Source organism: Oryza sativa, chromosome 7 (assembly GCF_034140825.1).
Source record: "Oryza sativa Japonica Group chromosome 7, ASM3414082v1".
Classification (NCBI taxonomy): Eukaryota; Viridiplantae; Streptophyta; class Magnoliopsida; order Poales; family Poaceae; genus Oryza; species Oryza sativa.
The window spans coordinates 12416123-12432408 of NC_089041.1; positions in this window are offsets into that span (position 1 = coordinate 12416123).

Below are 16286 nucleotides of genomic sequence, written 5' to 3' on the forward strand. Positions count from 1 at the left end.
GCGCGGCGAACTTTTGTCAATTAATGCCAATATTGGCATTTATTGGCCCACGTGGGTGCGATGTTTTCGACAGCAGTGAAAAAGTTCAAAAAGCACCAAAACATGATTTTTGGACATATTGTAGTGTATTGGGTGCGTTCGTGGCAAAAACCACTTCGTGTTTCGCGCGGCGAACTTTTGTCAATTAATGCCAATATTGGCATTGGCACACACGGGTGCGATGTTTTCGACCGAAGTGAAAAAGTTCAAAAAGCACCAAAACATGATTTTTGGACATATTGGAGTGTATTGGGGCGTTTGTGGCAAAAACTCACTTCGTGATTCGCGCGGCGAACTTTTGTGAATTAATGCCAATATTGGCATTTATTGGCACACACGGGTGCGATGTTTTCGACCGATGTGAAAAAGTTCAAAACGCACCAAAAGATGATTTTTGGACATATTGGAGTGTATTGGGACGTTCGTGGCGAAAACTTACTTCGGGATACGTGCGGTGAACTTTTGTCAATTAATGCCAATATTGGCATTTATTGGCACACACGGGTGCGATGTTTTCGACCGTAGTGAAAAAGTTCAAAAAGCCCCAAAACATGATTTTTGGACATATTGGAGTGTATTGGGTGCGTTCGTGGCAAAAACTCACTTCGTGATTCGCGCGGCGAACATTTGTCAATTAGTGCCAATATCGGCATTTATTGGCACACACGGGTGCGATGTTTTCGACCGAAGTGAAAAAGTTCAAAAAGCACCAAAACATGATTTTTGGACATATTGGAGTGCATTGGGGCGTTCGTGGGAAAAACTCACTTCGTGATTCGCGCGGCGAACTTTTGTCAATTAATGCCATTATTGGCATATATTGGCACACACGGGTGCGATGTTTTTGACCGAAATGATAAGATTTCAAAAAGCACCAAAACATGATTTTTGGACATATTGGAGTGTATTGGGTGCGTTCGTGGCAAAAACTCACTTCGTGATACGCGCGGCAAACTTTTGTCAATTAATGCCAATATTGGCATTTATTGGCCCACGTGGGTGCGATGTTTTCGACAGCAGTGAAAAAGTTCAAAAAGCAACAAAACATGATTTTTGGACATATTGTAGTGTATTGGGTGCGTTCGTGGCAAAAACTCACTTCGTGATTCGCGCGGCGAACTTTTGTCAATTAATGCCAATATTGGCATTTATTGGCACACACGGGTGCGATGTTTTCGACCGATGTGAAAAAGTTCAAAATGATGATTTTTGGACATATTGGAGTGTATTGGGTGCGTTCGTGGCAAAAACTCACTTCGTGAATCGCGCGGCGAACTTTTGTCAATTAATGCCATTATTGGCATATATTGGCACACACGGGTGCGATGTTTTTGACCGAAATGATAAGATTTCAAAAAGCACCAAAACATGATTTTTGGACATATTGGAGTGTATTCGGTGCGTTCGTGGCAAAAACTCACTTCGTGTTACGCGCGGCAAACTTTTGTCAATTAATGCCAATATTGGCATTTATTGGCCCACGTGGGTGCGATGTTTTCGACAGCAGTGAAAAAGTTCAAAAAGCAACAAAACATGATTTTTGGACATATTGTAGTGTATTGGGTGCGTTCGTGGCAAAAACTCACCTCGTGATTCGCGCGGCGAACTTTTGTCAATTAATGCCAATATTGGCATTTATTGGCACACACGGGTGCGATGTTTTCGACCGATGTGAAAAAGTTCAAAATGATGATTTTTGGACATATTGGAGTGTATTGGGTGCGTTCGTGGCAAAAACTCACTTCGTGAATCGCGCGGCGAACTTTTGTCAATTAATGCCATTATTGGCACACGAGGGTACGTTATTTTCGACCGAGATGAAAAAGTTCAAAAAATGGCAAAACATGATTTTTGGACATATTGTAATGTATTGGGTGCGTTCCTGGCAAAAACTCACTTCGTCATACGCAAGGCGAACTTTTGTCAATTAATGCCAATATTGGTATTTATTGGCATACACGGGTGCGATGTTTTCGACCGAAGTGAAAAAGTTCAAAAAGCACCAAAACATGATTTTTGGACATATTGGAGTGTATTGGGTGCGTTCGTGGCAAAAACTCACTTCGTGATACGCGCAGCGAACTTTTGTCAATTAATGCCAATATTGGCATTTATTGGCACACGTGGGTGCGATGTTTTTGACAGCAGTGAAAAAGTTCAAAAAGCACCAAAACATGATTTTTGGACATATTGGAGTGTATTGGGGCGTTCGTGGCAAAAACTCACTTCGTGATTCGCGCGGCGAACTTTGTCAATTAATGCCAATATTGGCATATATTGGCACACACGGGTGCGATGTTTTTGACCGAAATGAGAAGATTTCAAAAAGCACCAAAACATGATTTTTGGACATATTGGACTGTATTGGGGCGTTCGTGGCAAAAACCCACTTCGTGATTCGCGCGGCGAACTTTTGTCAATTAATGCCAATATTGGCATTTATTGGCCCACGTGGGTGCGATGTTTTCGACAGCAGTGAAAAAGTTCAAAAAGCACCAAAACATGATTTTTGGACATATTGTAGTGTATTGGGTGCGTTCGTGGCAAAAACCACTTCGTGTTTCGCGCGGCGAACTTTTGTCAATTAATGCCAATATTGGCATTGGCACACACGGGTGCGATGTTTTCGACCGAAGTGAAAAAGTTCAAAAAGCACCAAAACATGATTTTTGGACATATTGGAGTGTATTGGGGCGTTTGTGGCAAAAACTCACTTCGTGATTCGCGCGGCGAACTTTTGTCAATTAATGCCAATATTGGCATTTATTGGCACACACGGGTGCGATGTTTTCGACCGACGTGAAAAAGTTCAAAACGCACCAAAAGATGATTTTTGGACATATTGGAGTGTATTGGGACGTTCGTGGCGAAAACTTACTTCGGGATACGTGCGGTGAACTTTTGTCAATTAATGCCAATATTGGCATATATTGGCACACACGGGTGCGATGTTTTTGACCGAAATGAGAAGATTTCAAAAAGCACCAAAACATGATTTTTGGACATATTGGAGTGTATTGGGGCGTTCGTGGCAAAAACCCACTTCGTGATTCGCGCGGCGAACTTTTGTCAATTAATGCCAATATTGGCATTTATTGGCCCACGTGGGTGCGATGTTTTCGACAGCAGTGAAAAAGTTCAAAAAGCACCAAAACATGATTTTTGGACATATTGGAGTGTATTGGGTGCGTTCGTGGCAAAAACTCACTTCGTGAATCGCGCGGCGAACTTTTGTCAATTAATGCCATTATTGGCACACGAGGGTACGTTATTTTCGACCGAGATGAAAAAGTTCAAAAAATGGCAAAACATGATTTTTGGACATATTGTAATGTATTGGGTGCGTTCCTGGCAAAAACTCACTTCGTCATACGCAAGGCGAACTTTTGTCAATTAATGCCAATATTGGTATTTATTGGCATACACGGGTGCGATGTTTTCGACCGAAGTGAAAAAGTTCAAAAAGCACCAAAACATGATTTTTGGACATATTGGAGTGTATTGGGTGCGTTCGTGGCAAAAACTCACTTCGTGATACGCGCAGCGAACTTTTGTCAATTAATGCCAATATTGGCATTTATTGGCACACGTGGGTGCGATGTTTTTGACAGCAGTGAAAAAGTTCAAAAAGCACCAAAACATGATTTTTGGACATATTGGAGTGTATTGGGGCGTTCGTGGCAAAAACTCACTTCGTGATTCGCGCGGCGAACTTTGTCAATTAATGCCAATATTGGCATATATTGGCACACACGGGTGCGATGTTTTTGACCGAAATGAGAAGATTTCAAAAAGCACCAAAACATGATTTTTGGACATATTGGAGTGTATTGGGGCGTTCGTGGCAAAAACCCACTTCGTGATTCGCGCGGCGAACTTTTGTCAATTAATGCCAATATTGGCATTTATTGGCCCACGTGGGTGCGATGTTTTCGACAGCAGTGAAAAAGTTCAAAAAGCACCAAAACATGATTTTTGGACATATTGTAGTGTATTGGGTGCGTTCGTGGCAAAAACCACTTCGTGTTTCGCGCGGCGAACTTTTGTCAATTAATGCCAATATTGGCATTGGCACACACGGGTGCGATGTTTTCGACCGAAGTGAAAAAGTTCAAAAAGCACCAAAACATGATTTTTGGACATATTGGAGTGTATTGGGGCGTTTGTGGCAAAAACTCACTTCGTGATTCGCGCGGCGAACTTTTGTCAATTAATGCCAATATTGGCATATATTGGCACACACGGGTGCGATGTTTTTGACCGAAATGAAAAAAATTTCAAAAAGTTCAAAACGCACCAAAAGATGATTTTTGGACATATTGGAGTGTATTGGGACGTTCGTGGCGAAAACTTACTTCGGGATACGTGCGGTGAACTTTTGTCAATTAATGCCAATATTGGCATATATTGGCACACACGGGTGCGATGTTTTTGACCGAAATGAGAAGATTTCAAAAAGCACCAAAACATGATTTTTGGACATATTGGAGTGTATTGGGGCGTTCGTGGCAAAAACCCACTTCGTGATTCGCGCGGCGAACTTTTGTCAATTAATGCCAATATTGGCATTTATTGGCCCACGTGGGTGCGATGTTTTCGACAGCAGTGAAAAAGTTCAAAAAGCACCAAAACATGATTTTTGGACATATTGTAGTGTATTGGGTGCGTTCGTGGCAAAAACCACTTCGTGTTTCGCGCTGCGAATTTTTGTCAATTAATGCCAATATTGGCATTGGCACACACGGGTGCGATGTTTTCGACCGAAGTGAAAAAGTTCAAAAAGCACCAAAACATGATTTTTGGACATATTGTAGTGTATTGGGTGCGTTCGTGGCAAAAACCACTTCGTGTTTCGCGCGGCGAACTTTTGTCAATTAATGCCAATATTGGCATTGGCACACACGGGTGCGATGTTTTCGACCGAAGTGAAAAAGTTCAAAAAGCACCAAAACATGATTTTTGGACATATTGGAGTGTATTGGGGCGTTTGTGGCAAAAACTCACTTCGTGATTCGCGCGGCGAACTTTTGTGAATTAATGCCAATATTGGCATTTATTGGCACACACGGGTGCGATGTTTTCGACCGATGTGAAAAAGTTCAAAACGCACCAAAAGATGATTTTTGGACATATTGGAGTGTATTGGGACGTTCGTGGCGAAAACTTACTTCGGGATACGTGCGGTGAACTTTTGTCAATTAATGCCAATATTGGCATTTATTGGCACACACGGGTGCGATGTTTTCGACCGAAGTGAAAAAGTTCAAAAAGCACCAAAACATGATTTTTGGACATATTGGAGTGCATTGGGGCGTTCGTGGGAAAAACTCAATTCGTGATTCGCGCGGCGAACTTTTGTCAATTAATGCCATTATTGACATATATTGGCACACACGGGTGCGATGTTTTTGACCGAAATGATAAGATTTCAAAAAGCACCAAAACATGATTTTTGGACATATTGGAGTGTATTGGGTGCGTTCATGGCAAAAACTCACTTCGTGATTGCAGCGGCGAACTTTTGTAAATTAATGTCATAATTGGCACACGAGGGAACAATATTTTCGACCGAAATGAAAAAGTTCAAAAAGCACCAAAACATGATTTTTGGACATATTGGAGTGTATTGGGTGCGTTCGTGGCAAAAACTCACTTCGTGATTGCAGCGGCGAACTTTTGTAAATTAATGTCACTATTGGCACATGACGGTACGATATTTTCGACCGAAATGAAAAAGTTCAAAAAACCCCAAAACATGATTTTTGGACATATTGGAGTGTATTGGGTGCGTTCGTGGCGAAAACTCACTTCGTGAATCGCGCGGTGAACATTTGTCAATTAATGCCATTATTGGCACACGAGGGTACGTTATTTTCGACCGAAGTGAAAAAGTTCAAAAAGCACCAAAACATGATTTTTGGACATATTGGAGTGTATTGGGTGCGTTCGTGGCAAAAACTCACTTCGTGATACGCGCAGCGAACTTTTGTCAATTAATGCCAATATTGGCATTTATTGGCACACGTGGGTGCGATGTTTTTGACAGCAGTGAAAAAGTTCAAAAAGCACCAAAACATGATTTTTGGACATATTGGAGTGTATTGGGGCGTTCGTGGCAAAAACTCACTTCGTGATTCGCGCGGCGAACTTTGTCAATTAATGCCAATATTGGCATATATTGGCACACACGGGTGCGATGTTTTTGACCGAAATGAGAAGATTTCAAAAAGCACCAAAACATGATTTTTGGACATATTGGAGTGTATTGGGGCGTTCGTGGCAAAAACCCACTTCGTGATTCGCGCGGCGAACTTTTGTCAATTAATGCCAATATTGGCATTTATTGGCCCACGTGGGTGCGATGTTTTCGACAGCAGTGAAAAAGTTCAAAAAGCACCAAAACATGATTTTTGGACATATTGTAGTGTATTGGGTGCGTTCGTGGCAAAAACCACTTCGTGTTTCGCGCGGCGAACTTTTGTCAATTAATGCCAATATTGGCATTGGCACACACGGGTGCGATGTTTTCGACCGAAGTGAAAAAGTTCAAAAAGCACCAAAACATGATTTTTGGACATATTGGAGTGTATTGGGGCGTTTGTGGCAAAAACTCACTTCGTGATTCGCGCGGCGAACTTTTGTGAATTAATGCCAATATTGGCATTTATTGGCACACACGGGTGCGATGTTTTCGACCGATGTGAAAAAGTTCAAAACGCACCAAAAGATGATTTTTGGACATATTGGAGTGTATTGGGACGTTCGTGGCGAAAACTTACTTCGGGATACGTGCGGTGAACTTTTGTCAATTAATGCCAATATTGGCATTTATTGGCACACACGGGTGCGATGTTTTCGACCGTAGTGAAAAAGTTCAAAAAGCCCCAAAACATGATTTTTGGACATATTGGAGTGTATTGGGTGCGTTCGTGGCAAAAACTCACTTCGTGATTCGCGCGGCGAACATTTGTCAATTAGTGCCAATATCGGCATTTATTGGCACACACGGGTGTGATGTTTTCGACCGAAGTGAAAAAGTTCAAAAAGCACCAAAACATGATTTTTGGACATATTGGAGTGCATTGGGGCGTTCGTGGGAAAAACTCACTTCGTGATTCGCGCGGCGAACTTTTGTCAATTAATGCCATTATTGGCATATATTGGCACACACGGGTGCGATGTTTTTGACCGAAATGATAAGATTTCAAAAAGCACCAAAACATGATTTTTGGACATATTGGAGTGTATTGGGTGCGTTCGTGGCAAAAACTCACTTCGTGATACGCGCGGCAAACTTTTGTCAATTAATGCCAATATTGGCATTTATTGGCCCACGTGGGTGCGATGTTTTCGACAGCAGTGAAAAAGTTCAAAAAGCACCAAAACATGATTTTTGGACATATTGTAGTGTATTGGGTGCGTTCGTGGCAAAAACCACTTCGTGTTTCGCGCGGCGAACTTTTGTCAATTAATGCCATTATTGGCACACGAGGGTACGTTATTTTCGACCGAGATGAAAAAGTTCAAAAAATGGCAAAACATGATTTTTGGACATATTGTAATGTATTGGGTGCGTTCCTGGCAAAAACTCACTTCGTCATACGCAAGGCGAACTTTTGTCAATTAATGCCAATATTGGTATTTATTGGCATACACGGGTGCGATGTTTTCGACCGAAGTGAAAAAGTTCAAAAAGCACCAAAACATGATTTTTGGACATATTGGAGTGTATTGGGTGCGTTCGTGGCAAAAACTCACTTCGTGATACGCGCAGCGAACTTTTGTCAATTAATGCCAATATTGGCATTTATTGGCACACGTGGGTGCGATGTTTTTGACAGCAGTGAAAAAGTTCAAAAAGCACCAAAACATGATTTTTGGACATATTGGAGTGTATTGGGGCGTTCGTGGCAAAAACTCACTTCGTGATTCGCGCGGCGAACTTTTGTGAATTAATGCCAATATTGGCATTTATTGGCACACACGGGTGCGATGTTTTCGACCGATGTGAAAAAGTTCAAAACGCCCCAAAAGATGATTTTTGGACATATTGGAGTGTATTGGGACGTTCGTGGCGAAAACTTACTTCGGGATACGTGCGGTGAACTTTTGTCAATTAATGCCAATATTGGCATTTATTGGCACACACGGGTGCGATGTTTTCGACCGTAGTGAAAAAGTTCAAAAAGCCCCAAAACATGATTTTTGGACATATTGGAGTGTATTGGGTGCGTTCGTGGCAAAAACTCACTTCGTGATTCGCGCGGCGAACATTTGTCAATTAGTGCCAATATCGGCATTTATTGGCACACACGGGTGCGATGTTTTCGACCGAAGTGAAAAAGTTCAAAAAGCACCAAAACATGATTTTTGGACATATTGGAGTGCATTGGGGCGTTCGTGGGAAAAACTCACTTCGTGATTCGCGCGGCGAACTTTTGTCAATTAATGCCATTATTGGCATATATTGGCACACACGGGTGCGATGTTTTTGACCGAAATGATAAGATTTCAAAAAGCACCAAAACATGATTTTTGGACATATTGGAGTGTATTGGGTGCGTTCGTGGCAAAAACTCACTTCGTGATACGCGCGGCAAACTTTTGTCAATTAATGCCAATATTGGCATTTATTGGCCCACGTGGGTGCGATGTTTTCGACAGCAGTGAAAAAGTTCAAAAAGCAACAAAACATGATTTTTGGACATATTGTAGTGTATTGGGTGCGTTCGTGGCAAAAACTCACTTCGTGATTCGCGCGGCGAACTTTTGTCAATTAATGCCAATATTGGCATTTATTGGCACACACGGGTGCGATGTTTTCGACCGATGTGAAAAAGTTCAAAATGATGATTTTTGGACATATTGGAGTGTATTGGGTGCGTTCGTGGCAAAAACTCACTTCGTGAATCGCGCGGCGAACTTTTGTCAATTAATGCCATTATTGGCATATATTGGCACACACGGGTGCGATGTTTTTGACCGAAATGATAAGATTTCAAAAAGCACCAAAACATGATTTTTGGACATATTGGAGTGTATTGGGTGCGTTCGTGGCAAAAACTCACTTCGTGTTACGCGCGGCAAACTTTTGTCAATTAATGCCAATATTGGCATTTATTGGCCCACGTGGGTGCGATGTTTTCGACAGCAGTGAAAAAGTTCAAAAAGCAACAAAACATGATTTTTGGACATATTGTAGTGTATTGGGTGCGTTCGTGGCAAAAACTCACCTCGTGATTCGCGCGGCGAACTTTTGTCAATTAATGCCAATATTGGCATTTATTGGCACACACGGGTGCGATGTTTTCGACCGATGTGAAAAAGTTCAAAATGATGATTTTTGGACATATTGGAGTGTATTGGGTGCGTTCGTGGCAAAAACTCACTTCGTGAATCGCGCGGCGAACTTTTGTCAATTAATGCCATTATTGGCACACGAGGGTACGTTATTTTCGACCGAGATGAAAAAGTTCAAAAAATGGCAAAACATGATTTTTGGACATATTGTAATGTATTGGGTGCGTTCCTGGCAAAAACTCACTTCGTCATACGCAAGGCGAACTTTTGTCAATTAATGCCAATATTGGTATTTATTGGCATACACGGGTGCGATGTTTTCGACCGAAGTGAAAAAGTTCAAAAAGCACCAAAACATGATTTTTGGACATATTGGAGTGTATTGGGTGCGTTCGTGGCAAAAACTCACCTCGTGATTGCAGCGGCGAACTTTTGTAAATTAATGTCATTATTGGCACACGAGAGTACGATATTTTCGACCGAAATGAAAAAGTTCAAAAAACGGCAAAACATGAATTTTGGACATATTGGAGTGTATTGCGGTGTTCGTGGTAAAAACTCACTTCGTGATTCGCGCAGCGAACTTTTGTTAATTAATACCAATATTGGCATTTATTGGCCCACGTGGGTGCGATGTTTTCGACCGCAGTGAAAAAGTTCAAAAAGCACCAAAACATGATTTTTGGACATATTGGAGTGTATTGGGTGCGTTCGTGCCAAAAACTCACTTCGTAATTGCAGCGGCGAACTTTTGTAAATTAATGTCATTATTGGCACACGAGGGTACGATATTTTCGACCGAAATGAAAAAGTTCAAAAAACGCCAAAACATGATTTTTGGACATATTGGAGTGTATTGGGTGCGTTCGTGGCGAAAACTCATTTCGTGATTCGCGCGGCGTACTTTTGTCAATTAATGCCATTATTGGCACACGAGGGTACGATATTTTCGACCGAAATGAAAAAGTTCAAAAAACGCCAAAACATGATTTTTGGACATATTGGAGTGTATTGGGTGCGTTCGTGGCGAAAACTCACTTCGTGATTCGCGCGGCGTACTTTTGTCAATTAATGCCATTATTTTGCACACGAGGGTACGATATTTTCGACCGAAATGAAAAAGTTCAAAAAACGGCAAAACATGATTTTTGGACATATTGTAATGTATTGGGTGCGTTCCTGGCAAAAACTCACTTCGTGATACGCGAGGCGAACTTTTGTCAATTAATGCCAATATTGGCATATATTGGCACACACGGGTGCGATGTTTTTGACCGAAATGAAAAAAGATTTCAAAAAGCACCAAAACATGATTTTTGGACATATTGGAGTGTATTGGGTGCGTTCGTGGCAAAAACTCACTTCGTGATACGCGCGGCAAACTTTTGTCAATTAATGCCAATATTGGCATTTATTGGCCCACACGGGTGCGATGTTTTCGACAGCAGTGAAAAAGTTCAAAAAGCACCAAAACATGATTTTTGGACATATTGTAGTGTATTGGGTGCGTTCGTGGCAAAAACTACTTCGTGTTTCGCGCAGCGAACTTTTGTCAATTAATGCCAATATTGGCATTGGCACACACGGGTGCGATGTTTTCGACCGAAGTGAAAAAGTTCAAAAAGCACCAAAACATGATTTTTGGACATATTGGAGTGTATTGGGGCGTTCGTGGTAAAAACTCACTTCATGATTCGCGCGGCGAACTTTTGTTAATTAATGCCAATATTGGCATTTATTGGCCCACGTGGGTGCGATGTTTTCGACCGCTGTGAAAAAGTTCAAAAAGCACCAAAACATGATTTTTGGACATATTGGAGTGTATTGGGTGCGTTCGTGGCAAAAACTCACTTCGTGATTGCAGCGGCGAACTTTTGTAAATTAATATCATTGCTCACATCATGGATGAACAAGAAGATATCAAGATCAAGTCCTCCAAGTGCTGGAATCCGATTCGGCCACCTACTACACTGCTGACTTCAAACGGCTGCCGAATCTGCATACGACCTCCGTTTTCGGCCCGTGAGTACTTGATGGAAAGCTCTTGGAGTCCTTTTTCCAATGGATCCAGCCTCATTGCGAAATTCCATCTTATTGAGCCGCAATTGAAGCAACAAGGTGCTGCGTCACCTATAATGGGCCTATGGGCTTGTAACTTCGTCTGGGACCCCGGCCCAGGTGGGGCCCATGTGGGGTGCGCCCCAGCCAGGTGGAGCACGACCCTAGGCACCCCTAGGTCGTCCTCCCACCCCTATTTATATAGCTAGGTACCCCTTCAGGGTTTCTGGGGGTTTTGTTTAGATGAAAGTTTAGCCATTGCTACTTCCTTGCAGCGCGCGTGTCGGCTAGACCGTCTGTCTGCTTGTATTCGAAACCCCAACTTATCATTTGTATTAAATTCCTATTTGCAATATCAGATTGCTTTTATCTTGTTCTTGCTTGTTTCTTCGATTTGCTTGCAGGAATAAGGTTGATCTGCATCGGCAAGATCAACAACCCATGGAGAGGTGTATCGATCGGTAAGGCGCAACACAACGTCTCGTACGGTTGTAATCGGATCGTCAACGTTTCTCCCAAATCGTAGTTATCGCAACTCACCGAAAGATCGGGCCAATAACAGCCTTGAGTGTCGAGAGGAACTCAGGGTTCATCAGGTGGTATCAGAGCATCAGGTGGTAACAGAAAAATTCAGGACATGCTTGATTGTCAAAGATATACATCTCTTTCTCATTTGTTACAGCTTGCTTGCAATGCTGAAAGTAAAATAGAGGAGGACATGAAGAAGCAACATGCTATGTTTTTGTCTTCTATTACTAACCATTTGCAGGAAGTGCATAATCATGAAAAGGAGGAGAGAGACATGAAAGAGCCGCCAGTCCCATTGATCACACTCAAAGTCGAGGCACCTCCATTATCTGAAGAGGGCATCAAAGGTAAACTTAATGGTGCTGAAATTAATAAAGGTGAGTGTGTTGTTAATGAATTGAATTCGTCCACTTTTTATGCTATAGCAGAGCAACCATTAGTGGAACCAACTGCTGGAATTCCTTTGTCACAAGTTGATTTACTCGCTGTTCCTTGTGATAAAGAAGAGTTGTGTGATAATGCTTCACTTATATCCATGCCACAACTAGTGAATGAACATGCTATTTCTAGTGTTTCTTTATGTGCTGATTTTAAGCATGTTGTTCATATTGCTAATGAAGTACAGGAACGTGAATTGCTATCTTCTTTAAATACTTTGGGCTATGTTCAGTTTGATGATTTTTGTGAGCTCGATAATTTGAAGAAGAAATTATTTGCTAAGTCTGATTTGCCTTGTCCAACTAGTGCTATTTTTCATATATTTGGCGAATCTGATAATAGAGGAATATATTTGGTGCATAGAGTTTACATATGTTCAGATTTAGAACCTCCTATACATGTGGATAAAACATGCAAGCTAGAGCGAAATGTTATTGCTAACCAAATTGTCTCGAGTTTGCCTTGTTTTGACTGGAAGAAACAGGTTGTTGTAAATGGACTACGCAAAGAGCACCATATGGAAAAACCGAGGACGGTTTTCGGTGAAGAAGGGGAGGATGATGTGACCATGGCTACCACGGATGCAACCATTGCTCACATCATGGATGAACAAGAAGATATCAAGATCAAGTCCTCCAAGTGCTGGAATCCGATTCGGCCACCTACTACACTGCTGACTTCAAACGGCTGCCGAATCTGCATACGACCTCCGTTTTTGGCCCGTGAGTACTTGATGGAAAGCTCTTGGAGTCCTTTTTCCAATGGATCCAGCCTCATTGTGAAATTCCATCTTATTGAGCCGCAATTGAAGCAACAAGGTGCTGCGTCACCTATAATGGGCCTATGGGCTTGTAACTTCGTCTGGGACCCCGGCCCAGGTGGGGCCCATGTGGGGTGCGCCCCAGCCAGGTGGAGCACGTCCCTAGGCACCCCTAGGTCGTCCTCCCACCCCTATTTATATAGCTAGGTACCCCTTCAGGGTTTCTGGGGGTTTTGTTTAGATGAAAGTTTAGCCATTGCTACTTCCTTGCAGCGCGCGTGTCGGCTAGACCGTCCGTCTGCTTGTATTCGAAACCCCAACTTATCTTGTGTATTCATTCCTATTTGCAATTCAGATTGCTTTTATCTTGTTCTTGCTTGTTTCTTCGATTTGCTTGTAGGAATAAGGTTGATCTGCATCGGCAAGATCAACAACCCATGGAGAGGTGTATCGATCGCTAAGGCGCAACACAACGTCTCGTACGGTTGTAGTCGGATCGTCAACGTTTGTCCCAAATCGTAGTTATCGCAACTCACCGAAAGATCGGGCCAATAACAGCCTTGAGTGTCGAGAGAAACTCAGGGTTCATCACGAGGGTACGTTATTTTCGACCAAAATGAAAAAGTTCAAAAAACGGCAAAACATGATTTTTGGACATATTGTAATGTATTGGGTGCGTTCCTGGCAAAAACTCACTTCGTGATACGCGAGGCGAACTTTTGTCAATTAATGCCAATATTGGCATTTATTGGCACACACGGGTGCGATGTTTTCGACCGAAGTGAAAAAGTTCAAAAAGCACCAAAACATGATTTTTGGACATATTGGAGTGTATTGGGTGCGTTCGTGGCAAAAACTCACTTCGTGATACGCGCGGCGAACTTTTGTCAATTAATGCCAATATTGGCATTTATTGGCCCAAGTGGGTGCGATGTTTTCGACAGCAGTGAAAAAGTTCAGAAAGCACCAAAACATGATTTTTGGACATATTGGAGTGTACTGGGTGCGTTCGTGGCAAAAACTCAGTTCGTGATACGCGCGGCGAACTTTTGTCAATTAATGCCAATATTGGCATTTATTGGCACACACGGGTGCGATGTTTTCGACCGAAGTGAAAAAGTTCAAAAAGCACCAAAACATGATTTTTGGACATATTGGAGTGTATTGGGGCGTTCGTGGCAAAAACTCACTTCGTGATTCGCGCGGCGAACTTTTGTCAATTAATACCAATATTGGCATTTATTGGCCCACGTGGGTGCGATGTTTTCGACCGCAGTGAAAAAGTTCAGAAAGCACCAAAACATGAGTTTTGGACATATTGGAGTGTATTGGGTGCGTTCGTGGCAAAAACTCACTTCGTGATTGCAGCGGCGAACTTTTGTAAATTAATGTCATTATTGGCACACGAGGGTACGATATTTTCTACCGAAATGAAAAAGTTCAAAAAACGCCAAAACATGATTTTTGGACATATTGGAGTGTATTGGGTGCGTTCGTGGCGAAAACCCACTTCGTGATTCGCGCGGCGTACTTTTGTCAATTAATGCCATTATTGGCACACGAGGGTACGATATTTTCGACCGAAATGAAAAACTTCAAAAAACGCCAAAACATGATTTTTGGACATATTGGAGTGTATTGGGTGTGTTCGTGGCGAAAACTCAATTCGTGAATCGCGCGGCGAACATTTGTCAATTAATGCCATTATTGGCACACGAGGGTACGTTATTTTCGACCGAAATGAAAAAGTTCAAAAAACGGCAAAACATGTTTTTTGGACATATTGTAATGTATTGGGTGCGTTCCTGGCAAAAACTCACTTCGTGATACGCGAGGCGAATTTTTGTCAATTAATGCCAATATTGGCATTTATTGGCACACACGGGTGCGATGTTTTCGACCGAAGTGAAAAAGTTCAAAAAGCACCAAAACATGATTTTTGGACATATTGGAGTGTATTGGGTGCGTTCGTGGCAAAAACTCACTTCGTGATACGCGCGGCGAACTTTTGTCAATTAATGCCAATATTGGCATTTATTGGCCAACGTGGGTGCGATATTTTTGACAGCAGTGAAAAAGTTCAAAAAGCACCAAAACATGATTTTTGGACATATTGGAGTGTATTGGGGCGTTCGTGGCAAAAACTCACTTCGTGATTCGCGCGGCGAACTTTTGTCAATTAATGCCAATATTGGCATATATTGGCACACACGGGTGCGATGTTTTTGACTGAAATGAAAAGATTTCAAAAAGCACCAAAACATGATTTTTGGACATATTGGAGTGTATTGGGTGCGTTCGTGGCAAAAACTCACTTCGTGATACGCGCGGCAAACTTTTGTCAATTAATGCCAATATTAGCATTTATTGGCCCACGTGGGTGCGATGTTTTCGACAGCAGTGAAAAAGTTCAAAAAGCACCAAAACATGATTTTTGGACATATTGTAGTGTATTGGGTGCGTTCGTGGCAAAAACCACTTCGTGTTTCGCGCAGCGAACTTTTGTCAATTAATGCCAATATTGGCATTGGCACACACGGGTGCGATGTTTTCGACCGAAGTGAAAAAGTTCAAAAAGCACCAAAACATGATTTTTGGACATATTGGAGTGTATTGGGGCGTTTGTGGCAAAAACTCACTTCGTGATTCGCGCGGCGAACATTTGTCAATTAATGCCAATATTGGCATTTATTGGCACACACGGGTGTGATGTTTTCGACCGAAGTTAAAAAGTTCAAAAAGCACCAAAACATGATTTTTCGACATATTGGAGTGTATTGGGTGCGTTCGTGGCACAAACTTATTTCGTGAATCGCGCGGCGAACTTTTGTCAATTAATGCCATTATTTGCACACGAGGGTACGTTATTTTCGACCGAAATGAAAAAGTTCAAAAAACGGCAAAACATGATTTTTGGACATATTGTAATGTATTGGGTGCGTTACTGACAAAAACTCACTTCGTGATACGCGAGGCGATCTTTTGTCAATTAATGCCAATATTGGCAATTGTTGGCATACACGGGTGCGATGTTTTCGACCGAAGTGAAAAAGTTCAAAAAGCACCAAAACAAGATTTTTGGACATATTGGAGTGTATTGGGTGCGTTCGTGGAAAAAACTCACTTCGTGATTGCTGCGGCGAACTTTTGTAAATTAATGTCA